Genomic DNA, 24,918 nt, shown 5'->3' with positions numbered 1-24,918 from the left:
GATGCACAACTTTGTATATTTACAAAGAAATCAAGAAATTAGATTTTAAGTGGGTGAGTTTTATGATGTGTAAATTATATGAACATGTTAACAGCTCAGTAATCCTGTTTCAAATAAATGTACTTAGCATACAGCAACTTAGCATTTCCTCTTTCAAAGAAAGTGAAAACACATGTGTGTAAAAAAGAGCATGTGCATGAGTGTTCATAATTTCTTTATTCATAATACCCCACATGTGGAGCAACACAAATGTCTATGAATTTGTAACATATTCAAACAATTTCAAATCACTCAGACCTAAACAGAGTGAACTGCTTATCTATGCAAAAAACATGGGTGGAATAAAACATCTCATTTTGAGCAAAAGAAACAGATATCAAAGTGCACATTGTGATTTTTCCCCATTTTACTCCGTTCAGGAACTGTTCAAGTTGATGGATATTAATAGAAGCCAATTCGGAGACTTCAAGTGATGGGCGTGGAGGTGGGTATTGATTGACAAGTTCCATGGCGGTGTTTCCTGTATTAATAGACAAGTTCCATGTACAGACATACCTCCTTTTACTGAAGTTTGTTTTTTTGTGCTTAGCAGATATAGGTTTGTTTGTTTGTTTGTTTGTTTTACCAATTGAAAGCAAGACCTTTCACTGGCAAAAAGATTACAACTTACTTTATTGCCATAGTGGCTTTATTGTTGTGATCTGGAACAGAACCCACAATACCTCTGAGGTAGGCCTGCATAGATAGGGTTGTTGGATACCACAGGGAGGAGGTACAAGGTATTAAAAATTAAGTCGTACACTTAAGGCTGCTATTTTAACTATATTTTCCTTTATAGGGATATAAAAACATACAGAGACGAAAGAGAAAGATCAATAAATATTAACGGAAGTGAGCACATTTTTTTTACAAATTTCCCTCCACTCCCCACCATGTCACTGATGACCAGTCCTGATCATCTGCTGCTGGTCAGGTTCCAGGTAGAATGTTGGGGTGTCCCCAGTGTTGTTGTGGCCTGGAGACTCCAAGGCGATGGGGCAGTCCTTGTGTGGATGGTTCATGGAGGCACTGAGTCCTCTGAGGAGTTGGGCTTTGGGCGGATCCTTGGGGAGCTGGGCGTGGTGGAGGTAGAAGTGCTGCCCCCTGGCCTTCATCCATGCCTCACTGTCCACGTGGATGACCGTGGCTTGTCCACCTGCCATCAGCTTCTTGGTGGGTCTCTTATTTATAGTCAAACTTGTTCAGTCTGTTTGCACTCAACTCTATGGAAGACTTGAAGCGCAGTAGCAAACACAGTGGCTGCCCAGATTGAGAAGTGCCAAACTCATTGACAAGTTCAGCGCAACGAAAGAGGAGCGTGTGAGGATTCAGCCATCCTTAGAAGATGCAAGGCGAGAGAAAGAGTCATTAAGCACCCAGCCTCACCGACGCTTACAGAAAGATGAACTCGACCTATTCGTTGCTGAGGCAAGAAATTACTTCCCTGGTTCCAGAACTGAAGGAGGAGCGATCCAAACGCTCGTGGCAAGAGGAAGAGATGGCGGAGATGCTAAAAATGCTCAAGTTCCTGAAAGAAGTTGTGAAAATTGTTACTTCACAATAAGGTTTTCCAAACCCGCCAAAAGGCCAAGAGCCAAGACCTGATGGTCCCCAGGAGAGGTCCTGGGTCTTAACTTTAAGTAAAGCAGTGCTCTTCCCTCCTCTCCACTCAGGCCTCCCCTGCTGTGAGGCTGCCTCCTCCCACCTCCACCTCCACTTGACAGTCCCTGAGACCAGTGGATGCAGGGGAGCCTCCTCTCTGGGCTGGAGCTCCTCCTCTTCCACGTGCTGCACACAGCGGTCAGCTTCTGCATGGATGATCCCCCCAAATGTAAAGAACGTGAAGACTTCCTGGATCACACCAAGAACTGGGGGCTGCTTTATAGTCACAGAATGTTTGGATTGTCTTCCAGTAGCAATGAATAAAATGCTGTACTTAAGAGACGTATCTTTTCCTCAAATTGAATCTTCATCAAAATACATTTCTCAGTGTTTTATAGGCATTATTTATATATTAAACTTCTATATGAACACTTATATTGTATTCCCTCCTTAAGTATTGTATCTTAATTTGAAAATATATGCAGCTTTGCAATAATGACTTTTAATAATCAACAGCAATATTCTTTTCATGATGTCGCATTCCCAATATTCACCACTCATATATAATAGCACCTGTTTTTGTGTAAGTTTTCTTTTTTAAAAAAATGGAATAGATATCTTTTGGGATGTAGCTAAATGGAATGCTTAAAGAGGAATTTATATTATTTAATATTTATAAATTTATATAATAATCTCTAAATACTAAAATAATAAACATTGAATTATTGCATGATAGTTTTCTTCTTTCTTTCTTCTTTCTCCCTACAAAAATTTTTCAGTGAGAGATTTTTGACCAAGAAGAAATCCCTTTTGACATTTTGGGGAGCTCTGTATTATTGTCCCTCATCCTTCTCTCTCTCACCAGCTGATACTCCTCAGTGGAAAGCTAACAGACATCTCAGGGGTTTTCTCCCACAATTAATCTGAAGTCTGCACTGTTAATAGCTTTTGTCACAAATGATATTCCCTATCAGGCTATGAGTACAAGCTGGCAGCTGCCATGGTGGAAGGAAAACAAGAGAAGCTTTGATAACTGGGGCGGGGAGTCACAGGAGATAAATGACAGAGATAGAAATAATTTCTCTGAAAAAAATTTAAAAGAAACTCTGCTTTGGCTTATAGACAGAACAATGAAGACTTGAAAGAAAGCCCATGTCCTCATGGAGCTGACAGATTATGGAAGAAAAGCAGATTTTAAAAATGGAAATTAAATAGAAGAGATAGCCTGTGAGGTGATAATGCAGTGTCTGGAGTAGAATAAACTTGGGGGAAGGGAGCAGCAATGAGTGACAAGAGTAGACTGTAGGCTCTCCCAATGGACTGATCCCCTAGGGAAAGCCTCTCTGAGGAAGGGACACCTGAGCAGTGAAGACATCTGGGTAAGGGACAGAACAGCTAGAGCCCTGAGTGGGCATGTGTGTACTGGATGTGAGAACCAGCCTGAGGCCAGGTCTAGAGCTCAGAGAAGCAGTCACAACTATGACTTAAATGTGAAGGGTCATCAGAGAGAAGGGTTACTAAAGAAGAGAATGCACCCAAGGACTGGGTAGATTCTGTGGGTGAATTCAACAGGCCTGTTTATGGCCACAGCCCATATTAGGTTTCTCATTGTCAACAATGTTACAAAAAGCCTCAACAATGACCAACTTGAGTCTGTCCCCACATGTTGAGGTTTGAGTTGTACAAAATCCCATCTAGGTCCCTCTTCCCAACATGAGTGAAAACACCTCAGGTAGTCATAGAAGCCTGAAGAGAGCCAAGGAATGTGGTCTGTATCATTCCACAGAGTCATGGTAAATGGCAGAAATACGGCTCTTGTTCTCAGTTTTGGAGAGATGATGCCAACCAGAGATTGACCTGGAGACTTAGCCTGTGATTGAGTTTTTAATTCCGGGATCTGCCACCAGCTCCCCTGTGGTCCTCACTATCAAATGATCTTGGGATACTAAGGCATCCCTCCAAATTTTCTTGTTTCTCAGGTCATTTCAGCCCTAATATCTTATGGAGCATTGAATCAATCCCCTCCCACTTCCCAAGACTGGGTTCTTTATTCCATGTGAGCGGCATGACTTCTTCAAGCCTGCCTGGAAATTTGGCAAGGATATTGAGGTGATGGTGCAGTAAAGCCTCAGCCACATATCTATACATGCACATATCTTTTATTTATTTATTTGTTTGTTTATTTGTTTGCTTATTTGTTTATTTATTTATTTATTTATTTAATTTTTTTAGTGACATTGGTTAAGGAAATCCAGTAAGTTTCAGGTGTACAATTTAACAGTAAGGCATAATCATATCTGTATTATATGTATTTGTATACATATATATGTACATACATATATGCTTAAAAATGCTTATACATACACATATACACATACACTTACACATACATATACACATACCTATAATGTACATACATACATATATGTATAGATAGATAGTCTTTAATAGATACAACTTCTCTAATCACATTTAAGTTATTAATAGATGTATATCTGATGATTTCCTATGCTTATGAATATTTATTTTGGGGGTCTCTTGTTCCCACGTGTCTGTTTTTTCCTCTTTCCTACTGGCAGATGTCTTCAGATATCAAGTGGTCTTTGGCTGCCAAATTCTATGTGCGTGGTAGGGAGGAAACAAGTGAGTGGGAGCTCTGTGTCCCTGGATGTGACCTGTGACTTTCAGTGCTTTTCTCTGGGTTAATTAAGTGAGGATGTACATGGACCTGGAGGTAATCAACATTGGTAGCTCCATATCTCCCACATGAATATACTGAGGTCTCCTGCCTGCTTGCAGTGAGTGACTACCAGGATTCTGGATGTTGAGCAAAGAATGAGGGAAAAGGAAGTTCAGTTTACAAGCTTTCATGATTTCTGTTCCTCAGTACAACTTACTCTTCTACTTCACCTATGCCCTCAACGTAATTTTTATGAGATTTATAAAAATTGCATGTGTTTATAAAATTGTCTTCCATTTTAATCCTTAGTAATTTATTGTATATTAAATTCTTATGAAAGCACGAAATTTTTTCCAATATGATTGTACCATTATAGCCTCCCATTATTAATGCTTAACTGTTGTAGTTGCTCCATATTATTGCCTATACTTTTTCCTCTTAGCCATTCTATGTGGTCTTATCATTGTGATTCAGCATAAATTTTCATATCTAACTAGGTTTTCACTTGTGTTTTCGTAAAGGAAAATGTTTTGAAAACTTTTTTCATAAGTTTTTGTTCAAGTGTCTATCAAGTTTTTTATCCATTTTTTATTTGGCTGTGTTTCTTTTTATTATTGAGTAGTAAAACATTTCTCTCTTCTGGATAGCAGTTCTTTGTCAGTTATATGTGTGAATATTTTCTCCCAGTCTGTGACTCTCTTGTTCAACATGTTGACGGTGTTTTCTGAAATTAGTGTTGTCTCATTTATTATTATTATTATTATTAGAACTTTCTCTGGCCAGAAATCCTTTGCCAACTCAAGATCGAGAAGATAGTCTCCATGTTTCTTTCAGGAACTTCATAAAATTTAACCTTTATAGTAAGATCCATGATCGATCTGAAATTGTACTTATATGTTGTGAGGTTTTGGCCAGCTTTGGGCTATGAGGGTAGTAACTAGTTGTCAAGCACCTGGCCCTAGGTAATTAAGTGACAGTAAATATTGAGTCTCCTTTCGTGTACAGTCTAGAGAGAGATGGTTTAACTCTGGATTATTTAGTTTGCATATCAAAGGCATGCTCCTGGATGAGGGAGGGCCAATTTTCCCAGGCCAGAAAGATTTTTAAGATATCAAATATGGAAGTGATGTCAGTATCCTGGCAGTGGTAAGTCATTCCTTCTTTCTCGTTCCTTCATTTAACAATTAATTAGACATCTACAGGTGAATAAAAGTTCTTTGGCACTTCATGTCAAAGGACCAGGGGAAACTTGCCCACTGTACATTTGAAAATAAACAATAAGAACTTGTTAAGGACTGTAGGTAAAAGGAGGAAGCAAACCTGCCCCACCCACTATAGTTGGGTTATGGGGAAAATAACTACACAGTGCCGACCTGGGCAGACACTCATTCATGAGAGAGAATTTGTAGAAGTCCAATTGCCTGAGGGTAGATTCCAGTATACCACTGGAGTGGGATAGAGATAAATTTGGATGCAGAGAAAAAATAGGAATTCCCCTAGAGCTGCTCTTCTTTCCAGGGTAGTACTGCATGGGGCTAAGCAGTCCTGCAGTGACAGTGGTTACCTCTCTCACAGAGGAGGTGAAAGTGGCAACCTCGTCAATGGAGGAGATAGAAAGTGGTGAGTGACTGCCAGCCTATCCCAGTTGTGTGGGTCATGGCCAGAAAAACCCATCTCTCTGTAGCAGTACCCTGATTTCTGAAGCCAGTCTTTCATGGCTGGGGGAAAGGAAGAGAAAAAAGGAAGGAAGCAGATAAGAATATCAAAGGGTGTTATGGAACATGATTCCTGCTGTCTGCTTCAGGACATCAACAAGAAGTCCACCCAGAAGCCTCTGAGACTACCCAACTCAAGGATTTCCCCACCTGTCTGCAGGTCCTCCAATGCCCCAAGTGCTAAACCCACACCTCCCCCTACACTGCATCTGAATTCTTATGTGCACTTTTGAGTGAGGTAGTGAGAACAGGTCAGGTGATTAAAGAGCTCAGGAAAAAAAAAAAAAAAGAACCAGGGTCTGCGAGCTAGGTAGAAACGTCAAGTTGGAAGTATGGTGCCATCTTCTGGAAAACAAAAGATGGTTCTCCTGCAGCCAGCTTGGTGAGTTATAAGAATAAAACACAATGGTTAGGAATTCTGCCATGAGAAGGAGCAAGAAGAATGAAACAGGCCTATTATACTAAGTCTAGAAAATCCCAGAGAAGCCACAGCAAGGAATAAGTGACACATCTGAAGATAATAGGTAAAGATACTTTAAATGTAAAGCAGCAATGCAAAAATAAGAGAAGCTTTAAAAATCAGGGAAATAGATTACCGCTAAAGATATCAATGATTCTCCAACAACTGAACCCAAAGACATAGAATACTGTAATCCAGCTGATAAAGAATTGAACATGGCTGTATTAAAGTAACTCAACATGCTATAAGAAAACTCAGAAGGACAGTTCAGTTTCACTAGGAAAAAGTTACATGACTAAATGAGCTCTTTGCGAAAGAGATAGAAATCATAAAAAGAGGACCAAACAGAAATTCTGGAGCTGAAGAATTTAATAAATGGGGTGAAGAGTATAATAGAGAGCATGTGAAGTAGAGTAGAGAAGATGGAAGATGGAATAAATGACAGAGGACGGGAATTGTGGAAAAACACAGTTACAAGAGAACAAAGAGAAAAGAATAAAAATGAGCAAAAAGCCATTTGATTAATGAGATTCAACCAAAAAGGCAGACTACAGAATAATCAAAATTCCAGAAGGGGAAAAGTGGGAGGAGGGGGCAGATATTTACTGAACAGCTAATAGCTGAAAACTTCCCCAAACTAGGGAATACTTGGACTTCCAAGTTCAATTACCTAATAGATCACTCTTTTATCTTAATGTCAAAAGACCATGTCCAAGATAAAGATAATAAAAGTATCAAAAATTAATAATAAATATAAAATACTAAAGGCTGCCGGAAAACAAAAGAGCATAATTTACAAAGAAACTTCCATTTGTCTGTAAATAAAATCTTCGGCATAAATCCTACAGGCCAGGGGTAATGTCAGAAACATGGCAGACTGAGAGATGTCCCCGGATTTCTCCCCTTGAAGCAATAATAACCTGAACAGCTAAAACTCAACAAAAAACACCCAAACTACACACCAGCATGTCTGAGCGTGGGATCTGCGCATAAGAGCTATCATAGGTCAGAACACTGAGTGTTGGGCGGTGAACTGAGAGAAACAAAGAAGCTGCCTCTAGCAGCCAGAACTCCCTGAAGGAGGAAGGGGAGGGGTGAAGGTGCGGTGAGTTCCCTGAACAGCCCTGCATGAGAGAGCTGTGAGCTCCACACGGCCAGTGGCAATTTCTCAGGGATCAGGGCAGAAAGCAGAGAAGCGGGGATGGTAGAGAAGTGGGGATGACAGAGAAACAACAGTTGATTTTTCTCAGTCACTGTTGCAAAACCGAGGCTGAACCACAGCCCCCATCCCCCAACCCAGAGGGTCCCTCTCTCCATATCCTTCGAGACCGAACACTGAGGAGCCCCAGGGGAATCTGAACAAATGCTACCAAAACTGTCGCTAACACTGACAGTGACTGAGACTGAAGATAGTGAGTGTGATTAAACATGTATAAGGAAAAAAATAGGCATTATTTACGCTTTATTATAAAGCAGGAACCTAAGAGGTTTAGATGCCACCTACTGGAAACCAAACCAAAACAAACAACAACAACAACAACAAAAAACCTCACCTTCTTTGCAATAGGCTAGAGAGACCTTTATATAATAAATCTTCTTTCTGGAAAAAAAGCAGAATACACTTCCATTAATGCCAAGGAAGAGAAATTAAACACCATGAACGACCAAGGCGACAAGGCATCTCAAAAAGAAAGAGAAAAATCTCCAGAAAATAAGCTTACAGACATAGAAATATGTGACTTAAATGATAGAGAATTCAAGATGGCAATTCTGAAAAAACTCAATGAGATCCAAAATGAGTCATATCAACAATTTCATGAATTAAAAAACAACTAGATTAGCAGAATGAATTTTTTAGTAAGGAGATTGAAACCCTTGAAAAGAACCAAATAGAACTTCTGGAGGAAACGAATACACTGCAAGAGCTGAAAAATAAAATATAAGCTTGGGAAATAGAGTTGACAAAATGGAGGAAAGCATAAGTGATATCGAAGACAAAAATCTAGAAATAAGTTAGAAGGAAGAAGAGAGAAACCGAAGAAGAAACATAATGAAAGACAAATATAAGAACTAGCTGATACCATCAGAAGAGGAAACATAAGAATAACGGGCATTCTCAAAAGAGAGGAAAAGCAGCAGAGATTAGAAAGCATTTTCGGACAAATAGTTGATGAGAACTTACCAAATCTAAGGAATGAGCTGGAGTTTAGAATTCAAGAAGTCAACAGAGCACCCAATTATCTCAATCCCCAAAGGTCTTCACCAAGACACACGGTATTAAAATTATAAAAAATCAACAACAGGAGGAAAAAAATGGCATATATAATAGAGGTTCTGTTCATCCCTCTAGCGACCAAATCTAAGTTGTGACAATAATAAGGAGCAGCAGCAAGAAAAAATAGCCTGGGATCTAGATGAACAAGCCATACGACTAGAGAGAAGTCCAGGAAACCACCCTACAATGGCAAAAGTTAGGATGGGGTGAGGACGCGGGGCTGCCCGGTCTCCAGCTGCTGAGTGAGATGGGGGCTGCAGCAGTGACAGTGGCAGAAGCCTATTAAAGGGGTCGCGTCCATGAGCAGATTTTTGTGGTGACAGACCTGCGCGCTCTGAGCACCAGTGCTGATTCTGCTGCGCAAGGGGACACCAGAGACTTACAGGGAGACATTGATGGAGTGAGGTCCGGGGAGTGATTTGTCTGTACAGAAGTGTCTGTGGTATCCATTGTTCTCTGTTGAGCCCTCCCCCTTCCCAGTGTGCAGACACAGTACCGCCATAACCATGACGTCATCAAACTGGATAACAGAGGTTGCTCCACCCAGAGGATTCTCTGAAACCCCACCTCCCCCAGCTCATGGTCCCACCTGAGCCACTTCCAGTTGCATCTTCAGTGAATCAGGTGCTCCTTGCTGGGCAGTGCCTAGACTCACACTGCAGACACCTAACCTTGGTTTCTGGTGTGGTCTTTTCAGGCAACTATAAGTACAGCATCTGGGGATTGCTTGCTGAATCTTAACAGGTGGCCCCAGAGGGGTAGAGGCTTGGGCTGAGTCTGGCCTGCAGCTGAACTCCTCTCAGAATTGTGACACTGGACACTTACTTCACAAATCCACACTAATAAGACCAGGAAACTTAGGAGCTTTGCTCAGTACATATAAACAGATATGGAAAGGCAACCAAAATGGGAAGACAAAGAAGCAGAAACCATATGAGAGAACAGAACAGAGATCCAGATATAATGGAGTTAAGTAATCTACCAGATGCAGAGTTCAAAATACTTGTTATGAAGATGAATTCATTGGAGCCCAATGAATCAAGGCTCCAAATATTCATCTGATCGGCGTAACTTAAGAAAATCAAGATGTTGTACAGCTGTTTGAAGAAATAATGATGGAAAACTTCCCTAACCTGGTGAAGGAAATGGACATAAAACCCGAGGAAGCTCAGAGAATTCCAAAAATCAGAGATCCAAAGAGGCCCACACAAAGACACACCAAAAACCTACCAAAAAATAAAAGTACAGGACCAGATGGCTTCACCAGTGAATTCTACCAAACATTCAAAGAAGATTTAATACCTATTCTCTTCAAACTCTTCCAAAAATTCAAAGAGGAGGCAATACTTCCCAACTCATTTTATGAGGCCAATATTACCCGGTTACCAAAACCTGGTAAAGATAACACAAAAAAAGAAAACTATAGACCGATATCTCTCATGAACACAGATGCAAAAATCCTAAATAAGATACTAGTGAACCAAATATAGCAACATATTAAAAAGATTATGCACCACGATCAAGTTGACTTTATCCCACAGGCACAGGAATGGTTCAACATATGCAAATCAATTAATGTGATACACCACATAAACAAATTAAAAAGTAAGAATCATATGATCATATCAATAGATGCAGAAAAAGCCTTCGACAAGATATAGCATCCATTTATGATCAAAACATTTAATAGAATCGGCAGAGAAGGAAAGTACCTTAACATAATAAAGGCCACATATAACAAACCCTCAGCCAACATTATACTTAATGGTGAAAAACTAAAAATCTTCCCTCTAAGATCAGGAGCAAGGCAAAGCTGTCCACTATTGCCACTGTTATTCAATATAACATTGGAGGTCCTAGCACATGCAATCGGGCAAGAGAAAGATAAAAAAGACATCCAAATAGGAAATGAAGAAGTCAAACTGTCACTATTTGTGGATGACATGATTCTCTATATAGAAAACCCTAAGGACTACACAAGGACACTACTAGAAACAATAAGCAAAGACAGTAAAGCTTCTGGATACGAAATCAATGTTCAAAAATTCATAGCATTCCTATACTCTAATAAGGAAACGTCAGAAAAGGAATTGGGAAAAATAATTCCTTTTGCAATTGCAAAAATAAGAACATAATACCTAGGAATAAATCTAACGAAGCATGTGAAGGACCTATATAATTAAAACTATATAACCCTATTAAAAGAGATCAAAGAAGATACAAAGAAATGGAAAAATATTCCATGTTCTTGGGTTGGAAGAATCAACAAAGTTAAAATGATATTATCTATAGCCAATTTAATGCAATCTCCATCAAAATCCCATTGTCATTTTTTAAAGAAATAGAACAGAAAAGCATTAGATTTGTATGGAAGCACAAAAGACCCCAAATTGCCAAAGCCATCTGAGGAAAAAAAAAAAAGGAGTCTGGAGTCTGGAGACATCACTCTACTGGGCTTTAAATTATACTACAAAGCGACAATAATCAAAGCAGCATGGTATTGGCAGAAAAACAGACACACAGACCAGTGGAACAGAATCATGAGTCCAGAATTAAACCCATGTTTATATGGGCAAATAATTTTCAACAAATAAAAAACATTCAGTGGAGAATGGAAAGACTCTTCAATAAATGGTACTGGGAAAACTGGAAAGCCACCTGCAAAAGAATGAAACTAGACTGTTATCTATTACTACACACCAAAATTAACTCAAAATGGATTAAGAACCCCAATACAGAAGATTTTATGAATTTGACCTCAAAGGCAAGGGAAGTACAAGCAAAAATAAATGAATGGGACTACATCAAACTATAAAGCTTCTGCACAGCAAAAGAAACTGTCAACAAGATACAGAGACAACCATCCCAATGGGAAAATATATTTGCAAGCAACGCCTCCAATAATATCCGAAATATACAAAGAACACATATGACTCAATAACAGCAAAAAAACCCAAATGATCTAATCAAAAAATGGGCAAAGAACCTGAACAGACACTTCTCCTAGAGGACATACAAATGGCCAACAAATATATGAAAAGATACTCAACATCACTAGCTATTAGGGAAATGCAAATCAAAACCACATCTTACACCTGTTAGAATAATCAACAGGACACATAATAACAAATGTTGGAGAGGATGTGGGGAAAAAGGAACCCTCATACACTGCTGGTGGGACTGCAAATTGGTACAGCCACTACGGAAAACAGTATGGAGGGTCCTCAAAAACTAAGAATTGATCTCTCATATGATCCAGCAATCCCTCTACTGGGTATTTACCCCAAAGACTTGAAAACTCATATCGAAAAAGATATTTGCACACTGATGTTCATAGCAGCATTATTCACAGAGGCCAGGACATGGAAGCAACTGGAGTGTCCTTCGGTAGATGGTTGGATAAAGAAGCTGGTGTACGTATATACAAAGGAATATTACTCAGCCTTAAGAATAGATGTAATACTGACATTTGCGACAACATGGTTAGACCTTGAGATAATCATGCTAAGTGAAATAAGCCAGACAGAAAAAGTTGAAAATCACATGATATCCCAGGTATATGTGGGATATAAACCTAAAAGCAGCAAATGAACAGGACAAACAAACAGAGACTCATGGACATGGACAATAGACTGGTGATTACCAGAAGGTAGAGGGGAGGCAGGAGAGGGGAGGTGCACAGTGTAACGGGGGTCAAATATGTGGTGACAGAAAGAAATCTAACTATGGGAGGTGAACACACAGTAAATATATGTGCCTTACTGTTAAAATGTTTAGTTGTAACTTATTGGATTTCATTAACCAATGCCACCATAAAACAAACAAACAAACAAACAAATAAATAAATAGAAATCCTACAGGCCAGCAGAATAGAATGACATATTCAAACTACTGAAAGATGAAAACTGCCAGCCATGAATATTCTATCTGCCAATATCCATCAGACTGAGGGAGAAATAAAGGCTTTCCCAGACAGACAAAGCTGAAGTTGAGCTCCACTAGATCTGTCTTGCAAGATATGTTGTAAGGAATTCTTCATTCTGAATCAAAAAGACACTAAACAGCAACGCAAGCACTTACTAAAGTATACGATTGGATGTGGTTCCATAGTGTAGCAGTTAGTATGACTGCTTTACATGTAGAAGGTCCTGGGTTTGCACCCCAGTGGAGCCACGGACCGTGGTCTATGGACATGCCACCTTGAACAAGCCCGATTTCTGATCTCGGAAGCTAAGCAAGGTCGGGACTGGTTAGTACTTGGATGGGGGACCCTCTAGGAAGACCAGGTGCTGTAGGCATTGAAAAAAAATAGTATACACTATACTGGAAAAGGTGAGAAATACATTGTCATATTCAGAAAAATCCAACTCTATAATTGAACATCATATTAACCACTGAACTATAGTATAAAGGTTAAAGGAAAAGAGTATTAAAATACAGCTACTGTTTACGCCATGTCACCTTGAACAAGCCTAATGTCTGATCTCGGAAGCTAAGCAGGGTCAAGCCCAGTTAGTACTTGGATGGGAGACCACCTTCGAAGACTGGGTGCTGTAAGTGTAAAAATAAAATAAAACAAAATACAGCTACTATGACTTTTTAATGAATGCACAGCATAAAAAGGTAAATTGTGACATTAAAAATATAAAATGGGAAGAAGAAAAAGGTGGAGCCATTATTGGCAAGTGAAGATAATTTGCTATTAGCATGAAATGGACTATTTTATTTACGAGCTATTTTATATAAGCCTCATGGTCCATAAGACAAATCCCTAGAACAGATTTACAACACATAAAAACAGGAAACGGAGCATAGCACCATGTGAAACTACCACACTACAAAGATTGGCAGAAACAGAGGGATAAAGAAACATTGAAAATATATATCAACTACAAAACAAATGACAAGGTGGCAGAAGTATGTTCTTACACATCCATAATCATTCTAAATGTAAACAGATTGAATTCACGAATCTAAAGGCAGAGGGTGGATGGATGGATGCAAAGTAAAACTCAGCTGTATACTGCCTACGGGAGACTAATTTCAGCTCTAAGACACACGTATGCTCAAAGTAAAGAAATTAAAGAAATTCCATGCAAGTTGAAATGAAAAGAAAGTCGCGATAGCCATACTTACAGCAGACCAAGTAGACTTAAAGCCAAAAATGGTGACATATTCAATGAAGGTTATTATATAATAACAAAAGGATCAATGCATCAAGAAGATATAAGGATCAAAAATATGTAGGCACCCAACATCAGAGCACCTAAATATATTAAGCAAATATATACAGATCTAAATAAACTACAACAATTAAATAATAGTAGGGGACTTCGGTACCTTACTTTCAACAATGGACAGATCATTCAGATATAAAATCAAGGAAACATTGGAATTGCGCCATATGTTAGATCAAATGGACCTTGACATATATAGACATTCCATCCCACAGCAGCAGAATATATTTCCCCCTGAGATTTCCCCAGTGATGAGAAAATTTACTGAGAGCAATCCCAGGCCAATATGGCCTTGCTGTAACCCTCGTGAAGGCATTGTACAGAAGGAAAGGTAATGCCATTCAAACAAGGTTGGTCTCAAACTAGTATTGTTGATGCTGAATGAATCTGTGACTAGGGCACTATGCGCCCTGGCCTATCATCTAGCAGATGCCATTTAAACATTTTAAATACTTGGCAAATATGCCACATCTTTGCTCCCCAAGAATTCTTCTGATTACATAGTAGCCTCTATGCTGCTATCTTAACAAGACAGAATGCATGGACCAGAGTGTCATATGTCTAGCTCTCTGGATCATATATGTTTCATTGTAATAAATAAAATTTCCTTTATTTTCCTGACACTGTAATCCGGGTGTCAGACTCCCTGGGTTTCAATCCTAGCAATGGCACTTACTAGATGTATGACCTTTGGGCAATTTCTTAATCTCTCTGTGCCTTTTTTTCCTTATTTATAACATGGGATACTATAAGTTTTTAACTCATAGTAGTGTCGTGAGGGTTAAGTTAGATAAATACATGTTTAGAACAGTGTGTGGCACAAAGAATGGGCTATAAATATTTTTTATTGTTATTATTTTTACATCACTTGATATAGCATTCTGGTAAATGTGCTAGTTTCATGAGCTCTGTCAATGAGAAAAAAAATGATGAATTGGACTTCATCAAAATTTTAAAAATTATGCCATGCAAAAAGCTTGTTTATGAGGATGAAAATATAAACTCCCAACTAGGAAACGTATATGAAAACCACAGGTTTGACAAAGGACTTGTATCTAGACTGTATAAGGAAACTCTCAAAACTCAACAATAGAAAAACAGTTTAATTAGAAAATAGACAAGAAACATGAACATATATTTCACCTAGGAAAATATATAGAAGGAAAATAGATAAACACATAATAAGTTCCCTATCAGTAGCCACTAGAAAAATGAAAATCAAAGGCACAATAAAATATCACTATACACCTACAAGAACATCTAAAATAAATAATGCCAACACGAATAATGGTGATTGATGCACAGAATCTGAGTCTCTCATACATTTTTAATAGGAGTGTAAAATGATGCAGCCACTATACAAAATTGTTTGACAGTTCCTTATATAACTAAACATACATTTATTATATGACTCAGTACTTGCATTCTCCTAGGATTTATCCTAGAGAAATGAAAATTAAATCCACACAAAAAACTGTGCACAGCTCTATTTGCATTTTTCTTTAACTGGAAAGAACCAAAATGTCCTTCGATAGGTGAACGGTTAAGCAAACTGTGGCGTACGCATATCATGGGATACTATTCAGCCATAAACAAGCAAACTTTTGATATGTGCAACAACTTGGATGGATCTTGAACATGTAATGCTGAGTGCAAAGAGCCAGTCTCAAAAGACCACACATTGTTTGAGTCCATGTATACAAAATTCTTGATATGACAAAATTATTGTGATGGAAGACAAGTCAGTGGTTTCCAGAGGTTAGGAACGGTGGGGAAAGGGAGGGGTAGCGTGAGGGAGATCGTTGTGGGGATGGAATGGATCCGTATTTAAATTGCGGTAGCAGTTACAAGAACCTGGGATAAAATAGCAGAGGATTACACAGACATGTACTGAACCCAATTTCCTAGCATCATATTGTACTAAAGTTATGTAAAATATAACAATTGGTGGGAAAAGCTGGACAAAATTTAAAGAAGCAATTTTCTTATTTTTAATGTAAATAAATGCATTTCATAAATACTTTATTGTTTGTAATAGAGTACAGAAAAAAAGGAGAAACATAGAGACAGGGAGAGACAGAGAGAGAGAGGAAGAGTGAGGAAGAGAGGGAAAGGAGAAAGATATACTGTGTATATTTTTTGGTCTACCATCAAGAGTTTGAAAACAAGTATGCCATAATAAAGACATGAGATACCCCTTGCCTGTCTTTGGTGCTCAAGGAGTCTATCTTGAGGTCATTGATACTCCCTAGCGCCCTCTGCTGTGCTGAGATGAGATCCGCTGTCTTGACAGTGGAGGTGAGCCTGCATTGAAATCCCTGGAGAGGACTTTTACGTTAAGAGCCATAGCTGGTGTCTTGACAGACTGAATGATAGGACACAATTTCCGTAAAGACTACTCAGTGAATCAAAAGATTCACAAATGGACATTTGATTATTTTCAATATTGAATGTTAGTAGATTGTAAATGTTCTCAGCACACAAACAAAAAATGGTAGCTGTGGGAGGTCATGGATGTGTTAACTAACCTTATTGTAATAATTTAACAATACATATGTATATCAAATCATCACACTGAACACTTTAGACTAACACAATATTATATGCCAATTATATCTTAACAAAGCTGGAAGAAAGAATTAAAGTTAAAAAGGAAAGTTAAAATTTAAAGGTTCTCTTGCAGCCATAAAATTAATTTAACCTAAATTATAAAATAGATTTCTTCATTACCATGAGATTCTCAGGAGGGTAATGATGATATGAGAATTTTAAGCACGGGTATTACTTTGACCCCAAGCAGAAAATATTATTTCTAAAATTATACCAGTCAAAAGCGGATTTTTCTCCCATTCTTCACTGAACTACAATATAAAATTTAACTGCAGGCTCTTAGAGTTGTATTCTTCAAAATGAACAATATAAAAGACAAAAATAAAAGGAAAGGATACATAAAAATTATAAAATGCCTTCGTGCGGAAAGAAAAGTATTTGAAGGAAAGAGTGATAGTAACAAAAAATAAAATCACAATATATTCATTTAATCAAATACTAAATTAGAAGGCATTTATTTAAATACAATATGTTCACCTATATGTATTTTAATCATTCATAATTTTGTGTGTGTATTCTTTTTCTAATAAATTAATTTCTTTGAATTAGTTTCAAGTATGCAGCACATTGGTTAGACATCTATATAGTTCATAAAATGATCCCCCAATTGCTCCCTCCCTCCCCTGACCCTCCACCTAGCCAATGTACTAATAACTGCATTCCCTATGCCGTGCTCCCCCTCTTCATGACCATCCATCAACTACTAATTTGTACTTCTTTAACACTTCACCCCAATCTCCCAGCCTCCCAACCCCCTTCCATCACCAAATTGTCCACTATATTTGTGAGTCTGTTTTTGATTAGTTTGTTCTTTTTGTTCCTTGGATTCTGCATATGAGTGAAATCATATGGTATTTATCTTTCTCTGACTTAACTATCTTCTAGGTCCATCAAGGCAATATCTTTCTCCATCCCCTTCCTTTTATTCTGTGTGTGTGTCTTTTAATCTGAAGTGAGTCTCTTGAAGACAGCATATGTAGGGGTCTTGTTTTCTTATCCATTCAGCCGCTCTATCTTTTGGTTGGAGCACTTAATTATTTTCCCTTTGAGGTACTTGTTGATAGGGATGTGGTATTACCATTCTTTATCCCCGTTTTTGATACATGTTTTTCTTCTTAAAGAAGTCCCTCCAACATTTCCTGTACTACTGGCTTGGTGTTGGTAAATTCCCTTAGCTTATTTTTGTCTGGGAAGCTCTTTATCTGTCCTTCGACTCTAAATGATAGCTTTGCTGGATAAGGTATTCTTGGCTGTAGATCCTGGGTCTTCATCACATTGAATATCTTGTGCCAAGCCCTTCTGTCCTGCATGGTTTCTTTCGAGAAATCAGCTGCCAGTCTTATGGTTGCTCCCTTGTAGATAACTGTTTTTCTCTTGCTGCTTTTGAGATTCTCTCTTTGTATCCAACCTTGGGCATTTTAATTATGATGTGTCTTGGTGTAGGCCTCTTTGGGTTCATCTTTCTGGGGACTCTCTGAACTTCCTGGGGTTGAATGTCTATTTCCTTCACCAGATGAGAGAAGTTTTCCATTATTATTTCTTCAAATAGCACTTCAATGTGTTGTTTTCCTTCAGGTACCCCAAGGACCCGGATATTTTGACCTTTAATAGTGTGCGATAGGCTCCTTAAATTATTATTATTATAGTCTTGTCTTCTTTTTTCTTGCCATTCTGATTGAGTGTCCTCGGCTTCCCATCCTCTATATCAGTGGTTTGATCCTCTTCTCCATCCACTCTGTTTATTCCATCTAATATACTCTTCATCCCAGATAATGTGTTCTTCATTTCTGACTGGTTCTCTTTTATATTTTCCATTTCCATTTTATGTTTTTTATCTCTCTGTAGAAGTTCTCACCGAATTCATCTACACTTCCCCTAAGTTCAACGAGCATCTTTATAACCAGTGTTTTCAACTCTGCATCTGTTAGGTTGCTTGACTCCATTATTTCTGGATCTCTGTTCTGTTGTCTCATATGGTTTCTGCTTCTTTGTCTTCCCGTTTTGGCTACTTTTCTGTGTCTGTTTCTATGTACTAAGCGAAGCTCTTAAGTCTCCTGGTCTTATTAGTGCAGCTTTGAGTGGTAGGTGTCCAGTGGCACAGTCCTGAGAGGAGTTCAGCTCCAGGCCAAACTTAGCCCAAGCCTCTACCCCTCCGAGGCCACCTGTTAAGATTCAGCAAGCAATCCCCAGATGCTGTGCTTATAGTTGCCTCAAAAGGCCACACCAGAAGCTGAAGCTAGCTGCCACCAGTGTGAGTCTAGGCACTGCTTGGCAAGGGGCACCTGTCTGAGCAGGGACACAGCTGGATGTGGCTTGGGTGGAGCCACAAGAAGGGGGAGGCACAGTTTCAAGGATTCTGCAACCTCTATTTTCCAGTTTGATGATGTCTCAGATATGGCGGCGCTGAATCTACACACTGGAGCAGGAAGGAATAATGGATACTGAAGGCACTTCTGTACAGAGCGAGTCTCCCTTCAGCCTTCACTCCAACAGCTCAGTGTTCCCCTTTAAGTCCCTGGTGCCTTCTGTGCAGTCAAACCAGTGCTCGTGCTCAGAGCAAGTATGTCCGTCGCTGCAAAAGTTCGCTCGGAGACACAGCCCCTTTAAGAGGCATCTGCTGCTGCCTCTGTCCCACTTCTCCGCTTGGGTCGGTTAGCCTTGCGTCCTCACCCGGTCCTACTTTCTGCTGTTGCAGGGTGAGTTCTTAGTTCTCTCCCTAGTTGTATGGCTTGTTCATCTAGATCCCAGGCAATTTTCCATGCTGTTTGCTTCTTGTTTCTGTCACAACTTTGAGTCGGTTGCCAGAGGGATGAACAGAGCCTCTACCATCTTCACCATTTTTTTCTGACCTGTTTTTCTTACTGAGAATTATGAGTTTTGACAAAAGCATAGATACATATATATAAACTGATATAGACATAAATAATAAATATCAATCTTATTAAGGCTTCTATATTTGAAAGAACAGGGATGTTAAAATAATTTCATAGCAATTTATTATCTATATTTTGTTGCCAAACAGATATGAGTCCACACAATTATTTGAAATATCAAGTATCAATTTTCCAGGAAAAATAAAAGGATTTGCCTTATCAAAAATTCACAGTTGTGGGGGGTGGCTCCATTGTGTAGTGGTTAGCAGTCTGCTTTACACGCAGAAGGTCCTGGATTCGTGACCCAGGTGGCGTCACGGATCATACCCTGGGTGCGCCAGGCCCCCCAGGTGCACCAGGCCCCAGGGGAACCAGGCCCCCAAAGTGCACCGGGGGAGCCAGGCCTCGGGTGCGCACTGTGAGTGCATGGGAGGAGATGCCCCACTTTCAGAGATCCAGTTCTTAAGGGGTATGATCCGTTACTCCACCTGGGGCACGAATCCAGGACCTTCTGCGTGTAAAGCAGAATGCTAACCACTACACTACGGAGCCACCCCCCACAACTGTGAATTTTTGATAATTTTAAGAAAAGATATGTTTATTAAAATGATGTGTTTGATTCATAACCACTGTTTTCATTTGTGCAATGTAAATGGTTTTCCATATACAAAGTATGTGATTGACAGCTACATATGATGTTTTCCTTAATCTTCAGAGTAATTTTAAATGGAAAAGGAACAGAGTGACACCCATAATTTGGTTCATGTGTTGACAGAAAAGAACTCATATGAAGAAGCAAAAGAGTGCTGTCATTATTGTTCTCCAACACAGCGTTTTACATATGTGCATGCACACACACACAGATATACAACAAACACTGTATAACAGAAAGGAAAAAAGAGCCAGAGCACAACGAGAGCAAGCAAATGCATGTGATAAAGTCTTACAGGAATGATCATGTAATCTGTATCTGCACAGTTGCAGGAGAAGGCGTCGCAGGAGAAGGCGTCCCAGGAGAAGGCGTCCCAGGACTGGGAATATTCATTCTCATTTTATATCTCATTAAGATGGCATTCTGATAAACATGCCAGCCTCATGAGCTTTGTCAATATGAGTTCACTCTTGAAAGATGGAATTTGTCATAATGCGTTGAGAAATAAGCCTTCTGAAGATGTGAGAAAGAAGGCCAGATTACCCAAACGTGCTACCAGCTTTCTTTTTCAGACATATAAAAAGGTATGTTTTTCATAGATGAAGTTGTACCTGTACTTTGAGAAACATGCATGAAGAGAGGAGAGGAGGCATCTGAAAAATGCAAAGGAAAGGGCTTGCAGAAATGACCGACTCGGCCAGTTAAAGTCCATTCCTAACTGCCTTCTCCCCCCACTTCCAGGACTCTCTAGCTAACAGGTTTTCCCATATCTACCACCCTCAGCTCAAGGACTTTCCAGCTTATATCTGTTGATTCATGGCTTTGCCAACCAACTAATGTTCTTCTTGATCTCTGTAGCTATGTAGAAATAACAAGTCTTTATAAAACTACCTGTTATGTTACAATTGGAGTTCAGCTTTAGATAGGAATCTGCTGAGCAGGTGCCAACATTAATAATTGCTGCTTCCTGCTTATTGCCTCGGTGTCCCAACTTTCTGTTCGAGAATCCTATAACAGTGCTGATAACACCAAGTTCGCGGGTTCTACAAGACAAATGACCTGTAAGACCAGTGGTCTGGAAATTCCTCCCACCTTGCAGGCCCCCACCTGAAGCTCCGCCTCTGCATTCTGAGTCATGAGACACATGTGAAACCTCAGACAAAGGAATCACGTTCCCCTTGCATGAACACTGCAGAAGAACATAAACTGTAATAAATCTAACCAAAGAGAGCTCGTCCTTTGGGTCTGTTGAAAGCCCCATGCTCTCTGCTGGCAATAAATACTCCTTCCTCTAAAAAAGTTGTCTGAGCACCCAATTTCCTCCGTCGGGTGTCGCTTCCTGCAACACTTGAAACCACACATAATCAAGATAAGAAAAGTTTTGGGAGTAGGTGAACTTGAGATAAATGTTGTTTGATGGAGAGAAGGAAATCTGCCCAGCATAAAAGTAGGCATTAAAACTGCTGGCATTAAATTCCTGTTGAATGAAACTGTATTAAGTTTCTTTTACTAATGCTAAGAAATGGAGAAGATATAGTTTTACACAAAAGACACAGGGAGAAGCTTGCCGACTGTATTAATGGTTAGATAATGCTATAAGACACATGTCACTGGATTTCTTGGGCCAAAGCTGGTCTACAGCTACCAAGCAAAAAAATAAAATAAAATAAAACACACCATCTGAGGTATAAGTGATCTGAAGACAGTGGGTGGGCATACAGAGGAAGTTGCTGCATCAGGAGCCCACATCATGTGGTAAAGTCTAAGAGGGCCACAGTCATGTGGTCATGGGGCTGTGGCAGGATCTGAAAACTTGCCAAGGTACTCTGTGCACTGGCACAACTGGGAAAGAACACCTCTGGAAGTAGCACAGCAGAATCAAGAAGAAAACAAAATGAAAGTACCAAAACCAGGAGAAGTCTCTTCCTCTTGCAATCTCCTTCCAGCAACGTCCCTCTACTGACAGGCTCAACATCATGCTTGCTTAAAATCCAGTCCATTATTACAAAGCAGATAATGAACAGGTGAATTTGGAACTGAGAGGTAATAAATTGATAACTAGCACCATAATGATCTAATTGTAATAAAAGCAGCACGCTTTAGAGAATGAAATGGGCCATTGTTAATAAATACAACAGGATAAAAACCATGAACCAGGATTGTCTCAGCAAAATTGGAGTGTACAGGCACCCTACTTATAAGTGTCACGATTATATTTTGGTTCATGACAGTTTTTAGAATATGGTTTGGTTATTGTAAAAGTGGTCTACTTACAAAACAGCTTTGTTTATTACACACTCTCAAGTAACTCTTTTTACTTTTCCACTTCTCAATCTGAGCTTTCTTGTGAAGTATTCATCAACACTTCTGCTGCAGTAGGTTGTTCTCAGACTTCTGACATTTTTATTATTGGTACCTACTATTAAGGCTGGCTGAAACATTTAACATTTATTTTTGTGAAATCTTTGTGCTATTCAATAACCTACTTGCACAACAGGTTGAGAATGCTATCTTATATTCAGAATTCTAATCTCTTCCTTGTATGAACATCAGGCTAGGGAACCTGTCATAACTGCATTGAAATCTTACCTACATGGCCCATTTCTGGTACAATGACATAGAATGACAATGTATAAAACTCACTGAATCCATCAATAATAAGAGATGATTTCAAGCAGTAGGTATTCTCTTTACCACTTACAGTTCATCTCAAAGGCCAATGATAAACAATGTTCTGCCATTTTACTATGAAGATTTTGGAGTATCTCTTCTACGTGGACAAATGTGACTAAGCTGACAGTCTTGACCCTTTCCTGGTTCTCAGGATCTCTCATTTGTTGAATTTAGTAGCTAGAATTTTATATTTACCTTTTAAAATGTTTCACAACTTTTCCATGTGGTTGCCGGATTGGATTTACTTCTGTTTCTAACAGAAATAGAGTATTCATTTACTAGTTCAAAGCATGTTGCAGAAATGTCCACCTGGAGAACTATAATAATAATAATTTAAGGAGCCTACTCTGTGATTGTCGAACATGATACCCTTTATCTGTAAAATTTCTTCTTCTCCCACTATGAACATTGCTCTGGCTTACCCTTCTATAGATTTCAGGAAAAAATAAGCCCTAAATCTTGTATGCCCAGCAATGGGAAATCCCTATCGATTTCTCCAAAAAGAAAAAATACAAATGCTTCAAGCAGGATTATTTCCTTGTTCATTCGTAAGCTATGTAGCATGTCTTTAGCTGTTCCTTAGATGACGAGTATTTGCCAGTGATCAGGGTGAATAGTCTTGCTGAAAAGAAAAACGGAATTTCAGTAAAAGGTTAGGATAATAGCTATGTCTAGATACTGGCTTGAAAATCTAAGAACCAAGATTAAACTGGCTGAAATAATAGACCAGTTCCTTCACTGACCAAACATGGAAAATGAGGCTCAGATAATTTAAATAACTTTCCCACGTTCACAGAGACAGGCTAGAACTTCAACCCTTGTCTCTGCTGCACTCAGATGTCTTCCTTCAAGCAATATTTAATTTTTTCAGTAAAAATATTGTGTTCACATTGAAGGAATTATTTTATTTATTGTCCTATGTGGTAAGCTGAAATGCAAAGATAAATACATGTTTATTTATACATTAACAAAATTTAATAATGGGGACTATGCTAAATACCTTGAATATATTATCTAAAAAGGATAGAATTAATTTGCAATAGCATTACATCTCTGTTTAATAATAAATTACCAAATTTATGAAGAATACGTACAAAAACATTTTAATATGACATATTCAGTGAAGAGTGTGTGGCTATTTTGGATATTTTATTACAATTCCAATGATAATAGAAATATATAGGAAGGAGAACTCATGAAATAATTGTAATATAATTGCAAAATAGACATAGCATATATTCTGCTGAGAAATGAGAATATTCGATGAGAGTTTGGCAGTTCCTTGAGTTAAAAAGATTAAAGCAAAGAAAAATAAACATAGAAACAGACCTTACACAGTCACAAAAATAAACTCAAAATGGACTACAAGAAACTTAGAAATAAAATGGAAAAGTATAAAACTTCTAGAAGATGACATAGAAGACGACCTAGGTGGCCTTGAGCTTGGCAATGTTTTACATAATATCAAAAGTGTAATCCATGAATTACGAAACTGATCAGTGTCACTTCACCAGAATTAAAAACTTCTGCTCTGTGGAATAATGTCAAGAAAATGAAAAGACAGTCTCAGACCGAGAGAAAATATTTGCAGCAGACATATTTGGTAAAGGAATTTTATCCAAAACATACAAATAACTCTTAAAATTCAACAATAAGGAAATGAACAATTCGACAAAAATTGGGGTAGAGTTGAACAGACACTTCGCAAAAGATATGCTTATGGCAAATAGGCCTATGAAAAGAAGCCCAGCATCAGATGTCATTAGAGAATTGCAAATTAGAAGATACCAGTACACACCTATTATTTTGGACTTTGGCCTACTACAATGGCCAAAGTCCAAAACACTTGGCAACACTTAATGCTGGTGAGGCTATAGAGCAGGAGACCTCTCTTTCATTACTGGTGAGAATGCAAAATGATACATTCGCTTTTGGAAGACAGTGTGGCACTTTCTTATAAAGCTAAACCTAGTCTCTACTACACAATCTAGCAATTGCACTCCTTGGCAATTACTCAATTGTTTTGAAAACTTACACAAAAATGTCTATGGTTTTATTCACAATTGGAAACACTTGGCAGCAACCAAGATGTCCTTCAATAG

The 24,918-nt window shown here is 38.7% G+C and overlaps 1 long non-coding RNA gene and 1 pseudogene across 1 annotated transcript; both read left to right on the top strand.

The window, feature by feature from the left end:
- The first annotated feature begins 296 nt into the window (after window positions 1–296).
- On the top strand, window positions 297–2,076 carry LOC120616448 (uncharacterized). Its single transcript, XR_005656605.1, has 2 exons — window positions 297–484; window positions 839–2,076. It is a non-coding gene; the product is annotated as an uncharacterized LOC120616448 (long non-coding RNA).
- A 10,877-nt stretch (window positions 2,077–12,953) lies between these two features.
- LOC120616458 (uncharacterized) lies at window positions 12,954–13,069 on the top strand (annotated as a pseudogene).
- The last annotated feature ends 11,849 nt before the right edge of the window (window positions 13,070–24,918 follow it).

Source organism: Pteropus medius, unplaced genomic scaffold (genome assembly GCF_902729225.1).
Source record: "Pteropus medius unplaced genomic scaffold, Ma_sr-lr_union100, whole genome shotgun sequence".
NCBI classification, from domain to species: Eukaryota; Metazoa; Chordata; class Mammalia; order Chiroptera; family Pteropodidae; genus Pteropus; species Pteropus medius.
This window is presented reverse-complemented; position numbering and strand designations above follow the sequence as displayed.